Below are 22452 nucleotides of genomic sequence, written 5' to 3'. Positions count from 1 at the left end.
GCTGCAAGAAAACCAGTATGCGCGGTACATGGTTTCTTTTTCTGGAATGTTCTCGCAGGCCACCCCATGCCATATAGTTAACTACATCATTTCCTTCACATCCCAGTTCTTCTCTAACCCTTTGCCAAGGTCAAATCCCTTTTCACATGCTTTCTCAGCCCCAGGTACTGTTCCTTTTTAAACTTACCCCATGCATAACGTCAGTTTGTATGTGAATTGTTCAGTCACTCTCTGGTATGGTATGGACTGGCAACTCCTTCATAGTGGGGACAGTGGCTGGCTGTTCACTCATGTCACCTCCAGCACCTAGCACAGTGCCTTGAACATTGAGTTAAGAGCCTTGAAGCAGAAATCAAAAGGAGCAAGTATTTGGAAGACATTATGGGTCTTCAGGGAGGAAAACAGGAGTCTTTATAGTGCAGCTAGATACAGGAGGACAAGGCCCAAGAGCTCTGAACAGTAATATTTAAGCACTTGCACTGTTAGAAGCAATTTATGCAAATTAGTTCATTTCATCTTATATCCATCCTGCGATGTAAATCCTACAGCATAATCACCCGTGATGTTTCTTTCAATGTCTTTTCATTATTGATGAGAAAGAGAAAATTCAGCCAAGGGTAAAGGTCCTGCTCTAAAGACCTGTTTGTTATATGTTCAAGGACCTGCTTTCATTATATATCATTTAGCTTTAACCCCGAGCCCTGGACAGCATTGAGAACTTTACTGTTATGGGGCAAAGGACAGCACTTTGTCCAGAACCACTCAGCTGTGAGCTAGCGCAGGAAGAGTTTGAAGCTGAGCAACTTGTGTCAAGACTGTAACCACTAGGCTGCCTTGTGTTTGAGTGCTGGGGAAGCATGAGGGAATTGCTCAGTCAAGCAAGACCATGTTCTTTTAACATTTATTGTAGCACAAGGCATCACCTGCGCAACTGTGGGGCTGGGCAGCTCTGAGAGCTTTCTCCTGTGGACAAATTAAGCACGTCCCTCTAGCACGCTCACCAATTGTTTCCTATTCAGTGACTTCCCTGCCAATCTCCAGGAAAGCATGCATTTCATGGGGCAAAAATGCCAAAAACAGTAACTTCAGGACACCCTTTGGCCCTCTCTCACCTCCCCTCGCTGTGTCCGGCACACGGAGGCATGTTGCATTAAAGGCATCCTGCTGCTCTTGTCTTACCATGAGTGATCGACATACAGTGCATCTAGTTTCCTGCCTGATAACCCCATTTGGGGAGCAGGTGCCAGTGCAAGAATCTCATTCTAAAATGAAACTTGACTCGAGCAATAAGGAACCAGAATACATACTGCCTTGGTTTTGGGTCAGGAAGGACCACAGTGCAGGTTTTCTGATCTAGCAGACAAGGTTAAGGAGGAGTCCTGGAGCCCTCAGTGGCTTTTGCAGGTTTTTTATTGGGATTACACGGCAGGCAGGGGCGCTGGGGGGCCGGGAGGCTGGCAAGCCTCCCAGCCCCCAGCAAGTCTTTACTCTTTCTAGGCTCTCCGGTGTTCTCTCTGCTTCTCTACTCTTGGCTTCTCTTTCAGCTGCTTCTGGTGACACCGCCCTTTAAAGCCCAGTCTCAGCCCAGGTGAATCCCATCTACCTATGCCCACATCCTATTCCAGGTGCCGCCATCAGGCATGCATTTAGGACCGCAAGGATCCATCATCTATCCTGATGGCGGGAGGGCAGAAAAGCCTGACATTTTTCCTTACCCTACACTTGGCCATGGAGCAGGGAGAATTGATTGTGAGGCCCAGGCAGCTGGGTTCTCCAGACATGGTGGTACCCTGGGGCTGGGTGAGGCAGAGGAGGGCTGGCACTATGATTGCCTTAGGGACAAGTAAGCAGTGGAGGCCCAGGTCTCTCAGGGACCAAGGGCAGTGCCAGGGCTTACTAGTGTGAAAAGAAAGGGTTCAAGGGCATCATTTTTAAGCTCTCAAGCTGGAAGCTCTGTGAGGCTCAGACTGTCTCCTGACAAAGCTCATTTAGGAGTTAAAGGGAGGAGGAAGAAACTAGAGTGCGCTGGAAAATTCCTGCAGGCAGGGTAGAAAAGGGAACTGAAGACAGTGAAAACAGCTGGTGCTCAGCTACTTCTCGAGGCAGGCAGCAAGAAAGGCCCAGCCAGGAATGGACAACGGAGACCTCTGCCCGGGCAGTATTCTTCAAGTGAGGGTGCCAGGCCACCCACATCAGAAGCTATTTAATGTATTTAAAAATCCATTCTCTAGCCATCCTGGAATTGGAGAGTTTCCTGCAAAGATCTGCATTTTTAATACCCTGGATCATTCCAATGAATCCTAAAATTTGGAGACCTCTGAGCTGCAGAGAGAGGATACCAATTGGCCAGGGAAAGGAAATGCAAATACTCAAATTTGGGATCTGAACAGAAATTGTTCTTTTGCAAGGATAATTAGCTCATTAAGACCACCTGTGGATTCAGCAGCCCCTCCTCTAGCTGGGATGACTAAGTGTATTTTAATAACACGTGTGGTGTGTGGCTAAAGTTTCCCTACCATCTCTGTGGCATTTCCAAGAGAAAGGAATGGAACCACTTAGGCCCTGGGGGCAGATTTCAACCCATATCTTAAGTTCTCTCCCTCATTTTGAGAATAAGGATCACTGCTGGATCTCTCCTGAGAAAAGCAGGGCTCTTGACTTAAGGGAGGGTATGGTATGGTCACCTCCCCATTAGACATGGCCCCTCCTTGGCCTGGATTGAAGTCACCTGTGGCAGCAGCCATCACAGCCCCCATGTCCTACTGCTCACACGTGAATTACCAGAAAACTGATAAAGTCCTCCATGTGGCCCAGTGTTTCCCAGAAACAGACTGTAAGCAGCATAACATATAGGGAAAGCAGGTTCTCAAATAATACTTTGTTTAGCATGGGCTTGGATTGTGTCTTTCTTACTGACATTATAAAAAAGACCATTGAACCAATGTTATCTGAGGACTGCTGAACAGCCAGGCCACAATCCCAAGATGTGGCCTAGGATCCCAGGGGCTTCCTCTCAAAACACACCCGAGGGGCTGGAATCCATAGTGAGAAGCAAGCAGGCCGCACCCACCAGCTCACAGCCCAGGGGGCCTCTCCTGTTTCAGCTGGGAGCCGGTTTTGCCAGGACTGCCAGGGAGCCAGGAAGGAGGAGGGTGGAGACTGGCAGGGCAGAGAGGGAGCCTGGAAGATGCAGAGGGGCGGGGCTGGAGGTTTGTGCTGGCAGGTGAGAAGGAAATGAGGCGAGGCGGAGGAATTATTTTCAGGTGTGGGGCGTGGAAGGCTGAGCTTTTAAAAGGGGTTAGGGCGGCCTGCTCCTGCCAGTGAAGAGAAGGGAGCTCTCTCACTACCGTCATTCCCGTTGGGTGGGTTAGCTGAGGGTGCTAGTAGCTCAGGTTCTGGCAGCTCTGCCCCACCACAATACAAAATACCCCAAAAGTGCTGCTTCCCAATCTCAGCTGTGAAGCCTGCAGTACCAAGAAGGAGGTAAGTGCCCCACCTGATGCTAAGGCGGGGATGGTCTTTTCTCAATCTCCCCACTCTTGCTGACCTGGGACAGGGATGCTCCTTCACAGGGAGGCTGTAAGGCTGCTGCCTTTAGTCTTGCCCTTGGTAGTCTGGGTCCTGGGGACCCAGACTGTGTCTGTCAGCAGCCCCAAGTCCCAAAACCCTTATTCCAGTTGGTTTGGGGCACAGCTGCCCATGCTGGCAGGCCCCCATGCATGCAATGCCTGGGTCATAAAAGCAACTGCAGACAGTGGTGGTGACTGCTCTATGTGGTTCTGGCATCTTCCATGGGCTGGAGGCGTTGTCATGCTCATTCCCTGTGCTGTTAGAAGGTATCTTTCAAAAGTTTACAAAGTTGTTCTGCAGAATTTTGAAGAAATATGTGTGGGGAAGAGAGCATAAGATGGGGAGTTGGGCTTTTGATGATGGTAACTGAAATAGCAACAATGAGAGTTTATTGAGAACTTACAATGTGCAAAGCAGAAACACTACATCCTGTGGCAAGTCTGTGGGCAGGTGTTGATATAATCTACAGTCGCCAATAAGGATACTGAGGCTCAAGGATGTAGACTGAGTCAAACCAGGATTGGTGAGCCTCAGAGTTCTCAGTGATGAGGTCATATTTAATGGAGGTTCCTCCAGATTCGAGCAGACAGAGGTGGTGAGGAAGGCTTTCTCCAGCTCCGGTGCATACTCAGTGCTCATTTGGACCTTGGTCTCTAATTCTCAGGCCTCAATGGCCACTTATGGATTTGGATGCCATTAAGACCATATTATCAGCAATATGTAATTTGTGGGGTTTGTGCCATTGAGAATTCAGTCTGCAGTTGAGCAAAGGAGCTGCTCTCGGACACGACAGCTCTGCAAAGAGAATGCGTTGGGGGAACCAGGGCACTGTGCCTCTCAAGTGGCTTACCGGTCTCTTGTGACTCCCACCCTCTTCCGCTCCCCAACCTCACCTAATGTAGGGCCAACAACACAGGCTACCTCTGATCTTTCCACTCTCCCGTGTGCCTCCCCCCACCTCCGCTTCGAACATATGAGGTCGCCTGTTTTTTTCCCCTGTATTTGGCTCTTGTTCAATCAGTTTTGGCTCAGATGTTGCCCATTATAGAGGGTTTCCTAGGGCCTAGACTCAAATGGACCCACCTGCAGTTAGACTCCCTCATGGTGTTGACAATTTTCTTAATGCTGACACAAACTGAAATTCTGTCTTCTAGTCTCTTGTCTCTCGCCCCAACCTAGAATGTGAGTCCCAGGAAGGTAGGGTCCTCTGTGCCTTCTGTCCGCTGCACTCCATGGGTCCCCAGGATTAGCTGATTGCCCTCTCATGGCAGAGACCGTTTGTATCTATTGAGTGAATGGATAGTAGAAGGAGCTGAGGATGCCATGACCAGGAGTTTGCCTCCTTCTCAGCCAAACCCTCCACTCAGTCCCCTTGAGGAAGAGGCAAGCACCTTGGTGTGGAGACCGAAGTAGCAAAGAGCACCCGGATTGCAAGTGCTCAAGCGGCCACTAATTTCATTCTTTGGGTAATATGGAGGGAAGTTTCATGACATCCAGTGGATTGAGTTCCCTGAGAAACAACAAGGGACTGTGAGGCTGGCTCTGCTGACCAGCTTCCGGAAGCACCACTGACTGTGATGTACCCCACTTACTCCTTGGGCTCCAGACAGGTGTGGGTCGGAAAGGCCTGCCAGGCCCCCCAGGAAGCCAAGAGTGCCACACTCAGCCCTGCTCATCGCCTAGCCATTCAAATTCCCAACAGGTTTTGCTACCCTTTCCCACCCTTTGCTACTTTGGTTGTTATTCTCTTGTAGGATTGGAAGAGCCCCCTGTGGGTCAAAAGTGTTTCTATGGGGTCTACAATTAGCTGCAACAGTGGGCATGTCCCTTAGTACCTTGCTGCTGTGTCTCTCTGTGACATGGCATGATGCCCACTGCCCTCCCTGGCTGAGCTGGTGTGCACAGCAGGCATGATGCCAGCCCTGGGAGAGTCTTCAGGGCGAGTCTTCAGTGATGCAGAGATCAGTGCAAGATGCCAGTTTCCCCCACTCTTCAAAAGTGGAACGTTTCTGTGTGTTTGGATGGGCAGATTAATTGAGAGGTCTGGGCGTGCTAGTACTGTAAATTGATATGGAAAAAGATTGGAGCACTCCCAGACCTACAATATAACCTACCAAATCATGCCAACAAGGAACAGTCTCCCTTCAGAGAGTAGGGCAAACCTGTAACTTTTGCTTACAAGTACCGAGCCCTTAAAACAAGGGGAGCAGAGATTACACACAGGCAAGTGTGTTGGCTTTAGAGAATTTCACTGTCTGAAAATCCACCATTCCAAATGGCATCTCTCAGTAGAAGAGACTTCTCTGTGGGATTCCCTTGTCCCAGGCAGGCATCTCAAGAATCCACTTAAGTACTTTAATTAACACCCAGCCTATTTGCTTTGCATATGGGAGCTCTAGAATCCTGCCTAGCAATGCTTCCTCCTTGGCTAGTAGGCAGCATATGGCAGATTTCACATGCTGGTAGTTTTTATGGATCCCTTCTTGCGCTTGTGTGTTCTTCCTCATGATGTGTGTTAACCATGCCGGCATCAGCCCTGCCCATCCCTATCTGATTTCAGAGACCTCTGACTTGATATCTGTTCTTCTGGTCCTTCAATGATTTTTTTAAAAGATATTCCTTATTTTATTCTATACCCTTGTGCATTCTTAATCTGCTGATTTTAGAAAATGCCTTTTGGAAAGAAAATATATTTCAGAACCAGGAGCCTAGCCAGAGTCCTGATGATTTTCTGGGGAGGAAAGGCCATAAGCAAAAGTATACCTTGGAAGGAAAATGACATTAAGTGTGGAGACCTGGCTTGTGTCCTGGTCTTGCTTCTCGGTAATCTTTTTCCAATTCCTGGTCACATGTGGGAATAGCTATATGGCAGTGGAGTTTTGTTGAGAACTTACTAAGTACTAAGAGGATCCTTGGAGGACCTCATTTAATGTTTATGCAACCATCTCTGCTTTGGGAAATAGAAGAAAATAGACTTAAAGGGGATGGGGTCACCAGGTGGTACAGTGGCACCAGGTTTGCATGAGCTCTCACCCCTCCCACCCCCCACCCAGGCAAGCTGCTTCTGACTCAGCCACACCCACCTCAACTCTGTAGATATTTCAGCAACTGAGCCTGCCCTCACAGGATGCCATCCCAGGACATGAGGCCTGTGAAGTTTTACTGAAATTGTGCAATTTTATCTTGCCCTTTTCCATGCGTCTCACTGACCAACATTCAAAAAAATATTCTACAGGGTCACCTTTTCTCCCATGGTCTTGGAAGAAAATGACAAATGTTTTTAGAAAGAGAGCAAAATGTTGCATCTTGCTAAAAGGGAGTATGAAAATCATCAGCACTCCCCCAGAGCTGCATTAACTCAGAGGGTTTGAAGTTCTTAAAGTCATTAGAGAATTTGCAGATACTGTATGCGCTGTTCAGGACTAGTGACAAGAGTGCTAGTCACCAATTACAAGCTGTTCCTTCAGACCCCGCGCTGATAGAAGCATTTTTCTTGTGATATTTCATGTGCAGCATGTACTTCCTCATTGTAGTTCAGAGTGCCTGGCTCTGCCATTGCCAGCTGTGTGACCTTGGACAAGTTTCTCAATCACTTTGTTTCAGATTCCCCCATGGGGATGATGAACTTAGGCCCAGGCTTGTTAATCTTATATAAGCAGATACACGTAAAGGACCTGGTGTGCAATGTGCTCTCAGGTGCTACTTTTCACTCAGTCCCACGTACGGTATTCCCTCATATTCATCGTTTAAGTGTAGTAGCTGAGGACTAGACAGGACACATGATCAGAATCAGGATTTCAACCCCCAGAGGACTTCTTCCAGAGTCTTCCCTCTTCTGTGTCACCTATCCTCAGTCAGCTGTCCAGAAAGCCCTCATTCCTCTGGAAGCTGACAGTTTGTATTAAATTTGTACTCCAAGATCCTCTGCTTTCTCTTCTTGTGTGCCCCTTCAGGTCTACATGGCTTCCTGTCATGGAAGTTGTTCAGGTTGGTGAGTGAAAGTGGCTTCAGGTGTGGCTCTCAGCTTTCCCCAAGCCTGCCAGAACTTTCTCCTCTATTCAGGACTCTGTGGGCAGGAATCACACTGGCCCTGGGATGATGTCTGCTCCTGTACAGCAATCAATGGAGCATCTGTTTCCCAGGGCAGGGCTGGCCTTCCCAGTTAGGGAGCATCACTCAGTCTGTGACAACCTCGCCTTGTACTGGCTGACATGTGCAGCTATAAACATCTCTTGAGTTGGCCCCCATGGTGGGGTAAGTGGCGAGAAGAAATTGTCCAGTGGTCTTTCCAAGGCTGGTCTCAGCTGCCACCCTCTGCTTCCTTGTGGCCATGGTCCCTGGTAAGAGAGTGGAGTGATTTTACTGGCTCACTCTGCCTGGTGGGGCCGCTCCTGCCAGATCCCAGGACACAATGGTAAAACTTCATGGTCCTCCTGGCCCTGGGGAGCAGTCCTGCCGCTTTGAACATGTGTGCCTCAGAGATGCCGCCCAGAGAATGAAAGTAACTAAAAGCTAACAGTTATTTCCTTTTACTGAGCACTTGTCCTGTGCAAGTTTCATAGCAATGCTCAGTATGTTCTAGTATTAGCCTCATTTTAGGAGGGAGGAAAGTGCATTCAGTTAGCTCCCACATTTGGCCAGGGGAACCCCAGAATATAAACCCAAACCTGTGGCTGCACACATGCTCTTCACCTCAGTGCTCAGCTGCCCAAGGGCCTCCTGCCTGAATCACCCTCTCCGAGATTGCTTGATAACATGGTACTGATTAGCTGTGGAAAAACCCGTCCAGCAGGGCCACCCACGAGGGATGTGGACAAACCTGCCTCCCCTGCTTCCCTGGCCTTGCCCCTGATCTTGCCTGGGTGCCAAGCCTGCTTGTTTTCTTTTTGCCTCATCTTATCTCGACATGGTTGAGCTCCTTAACTCCTAACCCTCAAAACCCTCCTGTAGCTGGCTGTCACAGAAGGTTCTCAGGAAGGTGGCATTTTGGTCCCAGGCACCCTGGCCTCACCTTCTTCCTTTTACCTTTTTTCCAGATTTTCTTTCCTTGTTCTCATTTCAGTCTGCTTTAAGAGCAAGCCAAATTTGATCACAGGTCGTACAGCATATTTTTTTAATTACTTTTTATTGATATAACATTGGTTTAAAATGCTATATGTGGTTAAGGGGTATAAGGTCACACCTCTTCAGGGTGTAGAGTCACACACTTTAGGGGTGTAGGTTCATACCACACCCACCACCAAAGCGCCCATAGTCCTCCTCTAAAGGCTATTGGGCCCCCTCCCCATTTTGTCCCCACATCTACCTTCCCCCTCTGGTAGCTTAGTTTTGCAGTGAAATTTCTAGGGTTTGTTTTGGTTTGGTTTTATCTGTTCCTTTGATAAAGTGTATTTTCAATGCTGTGAGATAAGTCAAGTAATTGACATCTTAGCCTCAGGACTGGTCTGTGAGGTCTTCTGTGAAATTCTGTCTCTTACAAAAGCTGACATAAATATCACTTTGCAACCATCACTAAAGCTCTAATGCCACGTGCCACCATCAGACTGAGCCTGTCACCCACTAGGGAGGTGCAAAACTGTGCTAGTGAAACTGGTATGGTCTTGTAAATGAATAAAAATTAGTTTTAATCTTGCATATAAATGTCAGGGTAGGGGGGACAGCAGACATAATGATTGTTTGCATTGTGGCTACATAGCCCTTCTGAGTGAGACCTGTGTGTCTGGGCTGTACCAGGAGGGTGTGTGGACAGGAGTCAGAGAAATCTGATTAAAGTTCAGACACCACACCCTTTAATGCCTATGTGATATTGCATATATGACTTTGCAAACCACAGCTGCTTTTATTTCATTCAGGTTCTTATGCATTCACTGATAATGTCTACAGTGCCCTGGACACTGTTCTGACAGGCATTTTGTATGTATGTGTGTGTGATATTAATGGTCACACTGGATTTAATGATCCCATGAGTATTTCTAGACTTGATGTCATGAAGTATTTCAATCACTTTTCAGAACAGAGTGCTGACATTGGTTAGGCTCAGCACCTATTAAGTGGTGGGCATGGGATTCAAATCCAGTTCTTTAAATATCAAATCCACTCCCCAGGCCAATGTAATGCACTGGCTGATGGTTTGCTGTTAGGTTCTTCCTTTTCTACCCCCAGATCATGCACATATCTTTCTCATGTGCAGTCTGCTTTCGTAGCTCCTGAGATCATTTTTCCAGACCCCCTCTGACTACACTGGTCTTCCACATTTACCATTCTTTGGGGGGGGGGATGCAGGGAGCAGCTCCAGCAGATACTCTAGCCACTGCTTCCTTATCCCTTCTGCGGAGTCTCCCCTCCCCCCCCCACAGAGAGAGATGTTATTGATGAGCATGAATCTGTTAAGGGGCAAACCCAGGGGACCAGAGATGACCCAGCTGGTGAGTCCTCACCCACACACTTAAGGATTCAGGACACAGAAAAACAAAAGGATTTATCTGGATAGGGAGTAAGAAAAGGGAGAACTAAGCGAGAAGAAGAAAGTTTATTGGTCAGCACATGGCCAAATGCTGCCTGCCCCATCCAAGATGGGGTCAGCTGAGCAGAGATGAGGGTGGAATCAGAAGCCAAAGAAGAATGATCCATCTGTGCTGTCTTTTTTTTTTAATTAAAGATTTATTTATTTATTTATACAAACATTGGGTACAGTCAGAAGTGGGGGAGGGTGAGAGGATTCACCAGAGACAGAGCGGGGAACAGAACAGTCAGACTGATGAAATACACTGCTGAGGGGAGCAGCGGGCAGCAGGGCTGGTCTGTCGCACCATGTGGGACCCTCGCTGGTGGCCGGGGATTGAACCAGCGCTGCAGAGGATTCGGGCAGCTTCACAGCCCAGCGCTCAACCGCTGCACCACCAGGGGAGGCCCTGTGCTGTCTTTTTAAAGACTACAAAGTGGCTCCCTCTGCCCCTCGTTCCCAGAAGCCCTCATTCAGGAAGTCATGGTGGAGTCTGGAAAGCGCCACCTTTTCCCATTGATTTCGTTATGAGCATCACCTACTGGCTCAGTGGTTATTCTTCTAACAAATATTTTTTATTTCTGAACAATTGAGAGATCTTCCAAACAAATATTTGTGCTTACTCTGAAAATGAAAGCATCTCCTTTTTCTGCCTGGCAGAAAAATCACCAGGCAAGTACTGCATTTTCAGGGCACTCAGACAAAAGTTCAGAGTTGATTGGGCCACAAGTTGTTGCAACCTTAGAGGGACCCCTTAGGATGGAGGCCACAAGTATGATGTCTTGTTATTGTTTCCCAAAGCCCAGTTCCAACCAAATGATACTCTCTCCATCCATGTGTTTGCTTCTAAGAAAACTGTTGCAGATTTGTTTTTCAGATTTGTTTTGATTTTGCTTGAGTCAAAAACTGAAGGGAAAAGGTTAAGTATTAGGTCACTGGAGACACATTGTGTTTGATAGGCTTCTTAGAATGTTTCTCTGCTCAGCTAGACTGAGTTAGTCTGGCCTTTGCAGAGTGGAGCTCATTCTGACCCTTTCTCCTGCCAAAATCCTGGGACTTCTGTCACTCAGCCTCTTAATTTCAACTCAAAGCTTGGCTGGACAGTGACCATCTGTGGGTGTCTGGACCCTACTTTTTGCCCACATCTTCCTTTCTTTCCTTCCTTTTCAGTGAAGAGTCCAGGGCTGTCAGATTTCCATTTATCAAGCATTAGCAACGCACCAGGTATTGTGCTAAAAACCTCCATGTAGGCTCCATTTCATCTTCACAAGATCTTCACCTCAGCATTTTACAGATGAAAAACATCCAGATGCTTAGAAAGATGGCAAAGCAGACTGTCGGTGAGCCTCGACCTTAGGTTCCTACCCATGAGCTCCCAATCCTGAGCTTCTTCCACTGTGAGCTCTCAGTGAATCTCCCTCTTGCCTACATCCAGGTCTGACCTGCAGCCTTCATGTGAGGGATGCTGGTCCTGCTTTTGTTTCCAAACCTACACCCATCCATGTGAAAGGCGTTGCTTTCTATTAAGAAGGTCAATCTCTGCCATTATCAGCTATAAAGTACCTGGAGTTTCCTGGCCATTGGGAAAACATAACTCCCAGTGGGTCTGTGTCCACTGACTGGAGTATGGAGATAAAGGGAATGGGGAATCCAGATGAGTTGGTGGGGCTGCCTTCACTATGCCCACCAGGATTGTTATTATCATGGAACCTGGGTTTGTTTAAAAAGGGACCTGCTTTAGATAGAAAATGACTGTTTCTTATCCCAGAGTTAACTATGTAATTAAAGGCAATGAACACAGAGCAACTTAGTCAAGTCCCTGGGCATTGTTGAAAGCCCTTGCCAAAGGCCACTTCCTGCTTCCCCTGGGCTAATAGTAACTGGCACCTTTTCCTGGGGGTGGAGCATAAATGTGGGACATTGTGGGCATCCATGTAAGGGTTCTTAATGCCACACTGAACTCTGCATTTAATAGGGCTAGAGTGATAAGCCTTGTTGCTTTTTATATGGTTCAAAAATGGTTCCCAACTGTACATCCAAAGCCCCTCAGTCCAGCCAGTGATGAGCGGTATAGTGGGAAAGCTGCCATCCTCAGGGCCGCAAGGCTCCCTGCACATGCACACGCGCGCACACCCACCTGTGCTGGAATACATAAGATGCATCTGGAAGGAGGAGGACGTCTGATTCTGTAAAGAGCAAGGACCCGGGAGGGTTGGAGGTAAACAGGGAGTGACGCTCATTGTTTGCTGTTTGATTTGTGTTCTGTGCGCAGGTATAACTCATTCTAACTGATAACTTTTTAAAACCCTGGAAGAAAAAAAATGAACCAGCACAAAGTATTTCCTGGAAGCCATGCTTCTCCCTCTGGGCTATGCCCTGTAGTTGCTCAAAATGAGCACCACTCCCCGTCTCTGCCTCCACCCCCCACCCACAGTGTGTTAGAAATGCAGGATTTCCAGCCCTGCTAGACCCCTTGAATCAGAACCAGCATTTCCCCACAATGCCTGAGGGCACACAGGCCGAGGATACCTGGTCATGGAGACTCATCACCCAAACTGATCTATCAGAGTGTCCAAGTAGGCTTGAGACTGGGCATTCATGACAGCTGCAGGGTCATTCCGTGGGGCAGCTCATGCTGTGGACCCCTGACCTCAAGGAATCGGGAAAACTGAAGGGGTCGAAATAGAAGCCATTTTCTTGCCATGTGATTGAATTTCACTCAGTCTTCACCTGCCTCTTACAATTCTTTGCAGCACTGTGGTGCTCTGGCCAGGATGACACTCCTGGCTCTAGTGAGCTTCCCACAGGACCATTACCATGTGCCTGACCTTGGTGGGACAGATGTTCTTTCGTGAGCATCTTCCCCTTCTGTAAAATAGACCACACAGTCTGCACCAAAATGCATACTGAGTCACGGCTTTGTTCTCATGGGTGGAGCATAATATCAGGTCATCATAAAATTGGTCTTTGTAGTAAAAAAGACAGGGATTTGAATTCACCTCTCTGAGCCCTGTGTAATAGGGGGTGCACACCAGCCCTGTAGGGCTGTCAGATTTAAATGGCCTGGATGCTGGCTCCATTGTCTATGTTTGGCCACTACTGGGTGGTAATGACAGTGCCGAGGTCACCCTCCTCCTCTCACCCACATCTTGTCCTGCCTGCTCGCTGTCACGGCGGTTCCCTTCGCATTGCTTATTCAGCCTCGAGCATCTCATGCACAGATGACATTTCTCACATTGCAGCTGGAGCGAAGGATCTAGAGTTCCACCTTTCCCAGCTCTTGACAAACAGAAAAAAAAATCTCCGCTGTCTCTTACTGAATTATCTGACACATTTCTAAAATACAACTGAAACCTCATTACATGGATGACCAGCTTTCCATCAGCTCATTCTGAGCGCTGATATTAATATAATTGTTGCCGAGACATTGCAGTTGGCCTGTGAGGCCGTGGGGAAGGCGTCCTTGGGAGTAACCTGAGATGCCGCCGGAGCAGAGAGCTGGGGGAAGCTGCTGGGTTGCTGTATGGGTCCTCGGTGTGCTGACTGGCTTCGCGGTTCCCTCCACCATCCTGACGGGTTTCAGTGGAACGAGATGGGGAGGTGGCAGAGGAGCCCCCAGAGTCATCTTTTCAAAATGCAAGTCTGAACATGTTTGCACCCCTGCCCAAAACCATAGAAGACAAATTAAAACCACCATGAAGTAATAGCTCATGCCCATTAGAATAGCCGTTATCAAAAAGCGAGAACAAGGCTGCTAGGGACATGGAGAGAAGGGGAGGGAAGTCCGGTACGCTGTGGTGGGGTTATAAATTGGTGGACACAGGAGGGTGGTTCCCCAAAACACTACAAGTAGAAATACCCTGTGAGCCAGCCAGCCCATCTCAGAATATATCCTGAGGACACAAAAACATGAACTCAAAAAGTTGTCTGCACCCCACTGTGCCCCAGTAATATTGTTTACAGTAGCAAAGTTGTGGAGTGCACAATGTCCATGGCTGGATAAATGGATTCAGAAATTAGAGTTTATATACAATGAAGTATTATCCAGTCATACATGAGGAAGTCACGCCGTTGTTGACCATGAGGGGTGGAGAACCTTGAGGACATTATCCTAAGTGACGTATTTCAGAGAAAGACATACTCTGCTCTCAATTATATAAGGAACCTTACACACACACACACACACACACACACACACGCACGTGCGCACACACACACACCCCACCCCACCAACCCCAACCCCAGCCAAGCTCCTAGAAGACAAATTAGACATGTGGTTCCGAACAGCAGAGGGTGGGAAGAGTAGGAGTCAGAGGGAGGCGGTCAGAAGGTCCACATGCAGGCCTAAGAGGAAGTGCCAGGCTGTCTTGCCCACCGCCATGCATCCTGCTGCTACTGTGGGGCGGGATAGTTTAGAGAGGAAATCCTGGGAGTTCTTATAAGGAGAATTTTTTTTCCTTTTTTATTTTCTTTCTGCCGTACCCATATGATAAGATGGATGTTAGCGAAACCTATTGCTGTCCTCATTTCACAATCTGCATAAGCCTGACCATCATGCTGTGTGCCTTAGTCATCTATGTCAGTTTCTCAAAACTGGAAAAAAACAAACCCGGGACCTCCTGATCTCCCACTGCTCTGATTATCGGGGTGTCCTCCTCACTTGATTGAGTCCTGATTCCCAGTCCACAGAGCATGTCAGGCCTGGGGCACAGAGAGAGCCCCAGGGCCTTTGGGAGCAGATGCTCAGTAAATACTCATGAAAGGAATAAATGCACACACAAGGGGTTCTTTCCCCTCCACCCCAGCTTTGCGGTGGTTCTCACAACCTCACAATGCTGGAAACGGCCTAAATAGGTCCTGTTTCCAATCACCCAGCTTTCAAGCCCAGATGACTTTACTCTGCTCTTTCAATAAGTTCCTCAACTCTAGGCTGAAAGCCCTTGCCAAGGCTTCCCCTTCTCCCCAGCATTGCGCTATAGAACCTGTGCTTCAAGTTCCATGTCTGCCTTTCCAACACCTGAGAAGGAAGACATGAGGAAATGGGAAGTGTGTGTGTGAGTGGTATTTCCTGGTGCATACAGAAATGTGCTTGGCGCCTCAGCACTTTGCCCTGGCTGTTCCTCCATCTGGATGCTCTTCCTGCCTTTTCTAGTCATTTTACCAACCCTTCAGACCTCAGTGAGTGACAACGCCGCCCCATGGAAGCTTTCCTTGCCTCACCCTGCAGATTCAGTGAGCCCCCCACTACATGTTCCTGCTCCTTCTGCTTCCTTTTAAGAAGCTTATTCTCATTCCTAATTGCAAACTAGATTCTTATTTGACCTCGCCATTTATTCAGTCACAAGGACCAGGTTTCTCTCCACTTCCCCCAGCACCCGGCATAGTGCCTGGCATGCTGTAGTTGTGCCCTGGGATGAATGGCTGATCATTTGTAGCCCTTATGGGGATGCTGAATGTGAAGAGAGATAGCAGGCAGATGAGCACCCACAGTGTCCCTCCCCCTTCTGGTTTTGGGAGGGGCTCCCCATTCTCTGTGCATAGACACCACCCGGGCACTGAACATCACTGGACTTGCCAAGAAATGCAGTGGTTGCTGCTCCCTACCCTGCCCCTCAGTGCTCCCCCGCCTACCCAGATCAGGCTGGACATCTCCTGGGAGACTGCTCCTTGGAATGTTCAGCCTGGCACAGCCGTCAGTGGTTGAGGCAGAAAAAAGACATGATGACACACCCAGAAGAGAAGTGGCATGGCAGAGGTGTGGCTCATAAGTAGGTCTGACGCACCTAGACATGTTCTGTCTGTAAGAATAAGATTCAGGATACCAGCTGGGGGAGATGCTATCTGCAGCCACCTCTTCCTGGCAGCCCACTCAGAACAGGGAGATGGTGCGCCTGGACTTGAATGCAGGGATCTTTTAGGCCACCTCCCTCACACACCCTGATTCTACCACTTATAGCTGAGCGTATTCCTGTCATTGACAGGATATTGACACTCCTACATCCCCAAGCAACCCCAAAGTTTTTCTTGTGCTTGTCCTGCCCCAGAAAGCCTCTGGTGACTGTCCCCAGCCAGCAAGAAAGGTATGTGGGCTCACACACCTGAGCAGCCAGGGAGGGGCTTAGAGGTAAGCGTGCAAGTGTACATGGTTTTGGCTGATAACAGCCCCTGGCTCTTGCTGGGCAGAGAACTGGCTACAGCAAGGCAATGAGGCAGAAAAAGAAAAGTGCGTGGAGATCAATGCCTGGATCCGATACCCTGGTGCTCTCTCACATGCCTTGTTTTACCTTCTGCAAAACTAATGGTCTGAAGACATGAGTGGTTTTCATTGTGTCCTCTGGAGTTGTGGGGTTGGGAAGAGGTGCTTTGGAGACACCGTGAGGAGAAGAGACATTCAACTCATCCCACATACTTATCTATACATCTCATATGCACACTCAGGCTCACATATGCACACACAGGCTCACATGTATACTTGTAACCATGACACCCACTCACGTTCAGTCTCTTTTCTCAGAGATGCTTCTGCTCGTTTAATGGACTAGCTGACCCTAAAGAGCACATGACACTGTGGGCAACAAGAAAGTTGGGGATATCTAGTGTGAAAAGGTTTGGTAGGCACTGAAGCAAGGGATGTCTGGCCCTGGAAACTTCGGCTGCACTATCGGGTGCACACTTATTCAAATGTCTGTTAGGAAGGAACAGGAGTGCCATGGTTTAAGAGTATGGGCAATGGTGACAGCCTCCCTGGATTCAAATGAGGCTTCTCCCACTTGTTTTGTGTCTTTTGGGAGGGTATTTAACCTCTCTGTGCTTTCACTTCATCTCTAAAACGGGTATAAAAATGTACCTGTCTCACAGAGTTGTTGTGAGGAATCAGTGAGTTAAATAGGTAAAATGCATAGAATAGTGTTGAACAGAAAGAAAGTATTCATCAGCACTGGTAGTTACAGTGCTTTTGTTTGGGCTTATGAAATCTGCAGTCCTGAACATTTTGGCGAACATGGATCCTGCTGTCTCTGTGATGGCTGCAGACCCTTGGCTTCGTCAACTATATACCAAAATATCTTGTGCATTTCATTCAGAGAGTAGGGGCTCTGAGTCTTCAGTGGGAAACTGAGGTCCCATCCAGGGAAGGGCTTTGTCCAAGATCAGGTAGCAAAGTAGGAGGGTTCAAGCTCCCGGGGTCCTGCCCCAGCCCAGACCTCCCCAGCCAGTCCTCCCTAGCCCAACCTCAAGAAAGAAAGTCACTAAATGCTCCTTCCACTGGTGATACCTACCACTAGTTGTGTGATGGGTTTCTGAATTCTTCTGCGCATCAGTTGGCTCATCTCTAGAATGGGGATGCTCTGTGTTCTGGGGTGATTATAAAGAAAGTCCCCACTGTATGGGAGCAAAAAGTAGGTGGGCCACCCCTTTCTATCTCCTGATTCTGTGGTAACAAAGGGCTGCTCTGGGTATGAGGACACCCCTACACTTTGACAGCAGGCTAGGGGCTAAGAGCAGATCATCTCCTGGTGCTGGGGAGGTGCAAGGAAGCACACTGGTGCCATGGAGGCATTGCCCTATCAAGCATGGGAGAGAAAGTGCCACGTTCTGTCCTCCAATTACTTCCTCTCCCCCCCATAGCAGGGAGATGATTCTCTCTGGGCCTCAACCCCAGACAGCCTTCCTTCCCCGCCTTCAAATGTTATTTCATCCCACTTTGAGAAACTCTCAAAGGCACAATTCGGTGTGATTCGAATAAGAGCCAGTGATACATTAAAGGAGTGTGTGATTGTGAGGTCCCTCGAGAACTCCAAGCTTAGCACAGCCCCCCAGTCTCACATAGTCCCTGCTTGGGCCTCCAACTTACATTATCTCAATGAAACCCCTATCCAGGCTTTGAACTTCCTGCAGCTCTCTCTGCCCAGAATGTTGGTGGTGATACTATTTTGCAGGAGCGGGACACGCTGTTTCCTGGGTCTCTTCCTTTTGGGCCCTCAGAAGGGTGTAAAGGAGCATCCAGCAGCTTCATCATTTATTAAAGCTACAACATGCCTGCCTCTTCCATGCCCATGTCTGTGACTTCTTTCCCTGCACATCTATATAATAGCTACCTGGGCATCTTACTCTTGCATTTTCATCTCGCTGTGTATGAGTCATAACTCCCCAGTTGAATTTGTAAAGTGGCTTGAAAGGAGGGTGGTACTTATAACCTCTCCGCCATTAGCACAGGTATAGCACAGTTCTGAACATAGAAGACAGTTTAGTTTAACTTTTTTAAGCTAGCAAAGTATATCACAAGTGCTTGCTTTATTTTCTTTCATAAATGCATTTCATAATAAATGCATTTAATATAAATATAAACACACATGTATATTTCAGTAGCATAAAACTTTCATTTTTTTTAAGTATTTGGGTGATTCAACCTAACCTGTCAAACAGTGAACAATCAGGCAATTATTAGGTACTGATAAATGATCACTAATTAAATTTCATGACAAATAGAGCAGAACCAATCTTTTTTCATAATGAGAAAGACCCCAATATGTCTCTTGAATTGCTGCAAATCTCTCAAACAAGGTATACATTTATCTAAGCACCTTCCAAAGGGACTTAGTTTCAGGGATTGCAATTTGCTAAGAGATTGCACTGGGTATTTCCACAGCAAATAATTCCATTTACATTACACCCAGGCCCAGGGAAACTGCATGTCCTGAATAACTTATTATTCTCTGTGCGAAGCTTCAACCCCATAAAAGGTGCGAGAGCATAAGGAATACATAGAGGAGACAGAACATTCAGTTCTTTAAATTTGTTAAGCTTTCTTTGCCAGTGCTCTTTTTAGGGGCTTTGCAGCAGTGAGAAAATGAAATAAATGAGCTGCCCAAGCAAATTAGAATGGAAGATTTGGGCCACCATGTGGATTGAGGTGAAGGAGGTAAAGGATGAGCTAGAATCACAGGCTCAGCAAGGTCAGCTTGTGAAGGGAACACTTATGTGCAGCTTTCATTTTCCTGAAGCTTCCTGCATGTGGCCTCAGGCTTACAGCAAATGCATCTGGTGCCAGTTCTGTCTCCATGGTCCAGCAAAGTTCTGAGGGCAGAGTGGAGATAAAAGAAGCCAGGAGCCAGAAAGGAAGTCCCAGCTCATTTTCTTCATGAATCTTAGCTCCTGGGGTTGTATAAATACCTTAGAAAGGCACCAAGGGAGTTAAGTGTCTCATTGACCTTTTTTCCCCATTGAATTTTATCAGGCGATTAAATTCTGTCACTGGGTACAGAAAGCATGGTGCTGTGGCTAGAACTTGAATCTCCTAAATCCCATCCCAGTTCTGGTTCAGTAGAAAGATGAGGACAAACTATCTAACATGTTAGCTAGACACCTTCTGGAAGCTTGCTTTATTCAGTGGGGCTGAATGGTTCAATCAAATTGAGAATTCCCTCACTATTTGCAAAATAAATGGCCACTGATAAGGCATGGAGTAGGTTGCCCTGAAAGGGGGTCATGGCCCATTGGTCTTCTTGCCTCCTAATGGGACAGTGACTCAACAGCCATTCTCCTTCCCCTGAAGTACTGCCTTTTTCTCAAACCCATTTCTCAAAGGAGCAAGGGAATCTGCCTTCCGGATTATGCAAACCCTACTCTTTAGAATAGACAAGAACACAGGGGTGGACTGCCAGGTCACTTCCCCTTAGGGTCTCAAGAGATAGAGCAAAACATGATGATTTAATCTTATGTAGGGTCTTCTGAAATATTACAAAGCCTCCTCTTCACCCCACAAAAGTCCCATATTTCCTTGGGTAATTTATTCTTCATGATTTTACATCAGCCCTTAAATTTGCTTTTTATCTAATTCTAGCTCATGAGACCTTGTTAAGCCAAGTGCACAGGCTGGGCCTAACCTTTCCTTCTCTGGCCCTCGCTCCTGCACTCTCTTCCAACAACCGTGGAAGTGATCCTACCTCCTACTCCCCATAGCACCTGGAGTGGTTCCTTTATTTTTGCCTTCCCCTTGGGTCTTTACTCACACTATCATGTTTATTTAAATATGTATCAATTATAATAGCTTAATAATCGCAGTGCTAGCCAAAATGCCTTCACATTTATTCTCTGCTAGACACTGGGTCGAGGACTCTGGGCATCATAATAAGCAGGCAGGTCCCTGTTTCCTCAGAGGCTAAGTGGGAATAATATTGCTATGTTTTTGTGTCTACAGAAACCAGGCTTGGTCACATGGTCCCTTGAGGTGAATTTTATCCCTGAGAGTGTAGTCCTCTGAAAACCTCTTCTGCCCTGCCAAAAAGCACCTTTTTTTTCTTTTCTTAACTCCCATTAAAAAAATATTTCCCATAATTAGATTTTTAAGACAACTATTTAACCGAGGTCACAGGTTGTTGATGCATCATACTCTCACCTGCTTGGGGTCATGTTTCAGTATGTCTCGGCCTGTGTACATCTCTGCCCACCCACAATTATGGGCTAAGATTGGAAATGACCTGGAGAGGTATCTGGCTCAGCCACCTACTTCAACCAGCTCTGTGCATATGCACCCTCCTTGGCTGCGTTTGGTGAGACCTCCATCTTCCTTTATAATTTATTTCAGTATACTCTGTTCTCTTACCAGACCTTTCCAGATCAATCACATCTCCAGTTCCTTCTTTCTAGTTTTCACCATTGTCTTAAAGCTGGAAGGTGTGGCGGTGGGGAGGAGAGAGAAGGATTATAGACTGGTGTTTTCGAAATGAAACAGTTGCTTTGAGTTTATGTCCTTGCCCTCTAAGCCATGTTGAGTTGGATAATGGCAAATACATAGGTTGTGATTGTTCTACCTAGTGTGCAAGGGGCAGATGAGCAAACAGTATTTTGAAAGTCAACTTCCAACCCAGCCAGCTTCAGGGTATTGGGAAAACTTCTTCACCATTTTTTTTTTTTTTTTTTTTTTTTTTAGTGATTATAATGCTATATTATTTCTTGGATTCGGAGTCACAGATTTTTTTTTTTTTTTTTTTTGGTCACTGATGTTTCTTAGCAACTTCAGTCTCAAAAGTTGTAAATGAATTCAGTGCAGTGTTTTACCCTGTTCCCTCCCGCCACCCAATTATTTTAATTGGTTGTCTTATCACATGTGAAAAGTCAGTTTGATACCAAAATATAATGGTCCTGCTTCATTTATAGTATAGCAAAGATGAATGAGATTTAACTTGATATTTTGAAAACTACAGATACCTATGCATTTCTGTCATTATTTAGTTGGCTGCTATTTAATGTGCATTGTCAGGGAGCAAAGGCAGCCACCCCATATCCCTCTGCATTCTTCTAGGCTAGCAAATAATCACAAAAGCATATGACAGATTGATAAGACATAAGTCAAAAAGAAATTCAGAAATAGCATGTATATCCATTGGGGGAGATCAACATAATAACTCATCCATGTGGCTTCAGATGCCATCTTAAATAGTTTAAGACAAAGGAGATTAGGAAGGAAGGAACAGGTCAGTTAGGGAGTTTACCAGGGAAGGAACAGTAAACAAAGGTATGTGATTGTTATTCCTTCTCCACTGAAGAGATGAAGAGGTTAGGTCTACTCCATATATGCCCTTATACAAGTTTACATGTAAATTCCTCTTTCATAAGCAGCCTTCACCCATCCTCGAGAGCCCCATCTATGAAATTAATCTTTTCTCAAAAAAAAAAAACCATAATTAGGGGTGACAGATTATTACCCCTCTCCAGCACATATTATATGTTGGGATCTGTTCTCAGAATAGAGGATGGAGAATAGAACAAAACTTGACAAAACAGAGAGAGAGAACAAAGCTCTCCCTCCATTGGGAAGAGGTTGAGCACATAGGCTCAAGGAAGTGGGGTTTCAGAAAGTGATGAATACTATGGAGTGGTAGTGGAGAGGGCAGGTTCAGCTACAAGAGTCGATGCTGAAACCTGCATGTGACAAAGGAGCCCATCTCCTCTTGAGAGGGAGGAGGTGGGGAAGCCTTTCACACATATCCAGGAAACACAAAGCACTGGGACAAACCTGTGAAGGGTCACAGGAGTGAGGGAGGAGGAGCAAGTGTGCAAGGAGGGAAGGAGGGGTGAAAAGAACAGAAATGAGCATATGTCAGATCATATAGAATCTCTTGGGCTATAATAAATGGACTTTTAGACTTTTAACTTATCCATCCCAGCTTTTCACAAATTCAGGCACTAGAGTCCAAAGGTGAAGTGACTTTTTCAAGGTCACTGAAATAATCTATGGTTCTGAAAATTAGATCCTTCACTTCCTGACAGTTGTTCTGCTTTACTGAGCTGCTTGCAAACAGCAGCTTCGTGCTCACTAGTTAAAGCCTTTGAAAGGGGACTTGACACTACCGACCCTGCAATCTTTGTAATTGTCATTG

At 46.9% G+C, this 22452-nt stretch overlaps 1 protein-coding gene across 4 annotated transcripts in view; it reads left to right on the top strand.

Annotated features, from left to right (window-relative positions):
- Positions 1 to 22452, top strand: part of ATP10B (ATPase phospholipid transporting 10B (putative)) — a 342867-nt gene that overhangs the window by 45705 nt on the left and 274710 nt on the right. Inside the window, exon 1 of one of the 4 annotated variants that reach the window (XM_054690975.1) lies at positions 3393 to 3483. The exons of the other annotated variants lie outside the window; for them this stretch is intronic. The gene's annotated coding sequence lies outside the window, so the exon portion shown is untranslated. Of the gene's footprint in view, positions 1 to 3392; positions 3484 to 22452 lie in introns of those variants that run through there. 4 annotated transcript variants of the gene reach the window in all.

Source organism: Talpa occidentalis, unplaced genomic scaffold (genome assembly GCF_014898055.3).
Source record: "Talpa occidentalis isolate TD23 unplaced genomic scaffold, MPIMG_talOcc4v2.1 talOcc4.9, whole genome shotgun sequence".
NCBI lineage: Eukaryota > Metazoa > Chordata > Mammalia > Eulipotyphla > Talpidae > Talpa > Talpa occidentalis.
This window is presented reverse-complemented; position numbering and strand designations above follow the sequence as displayed.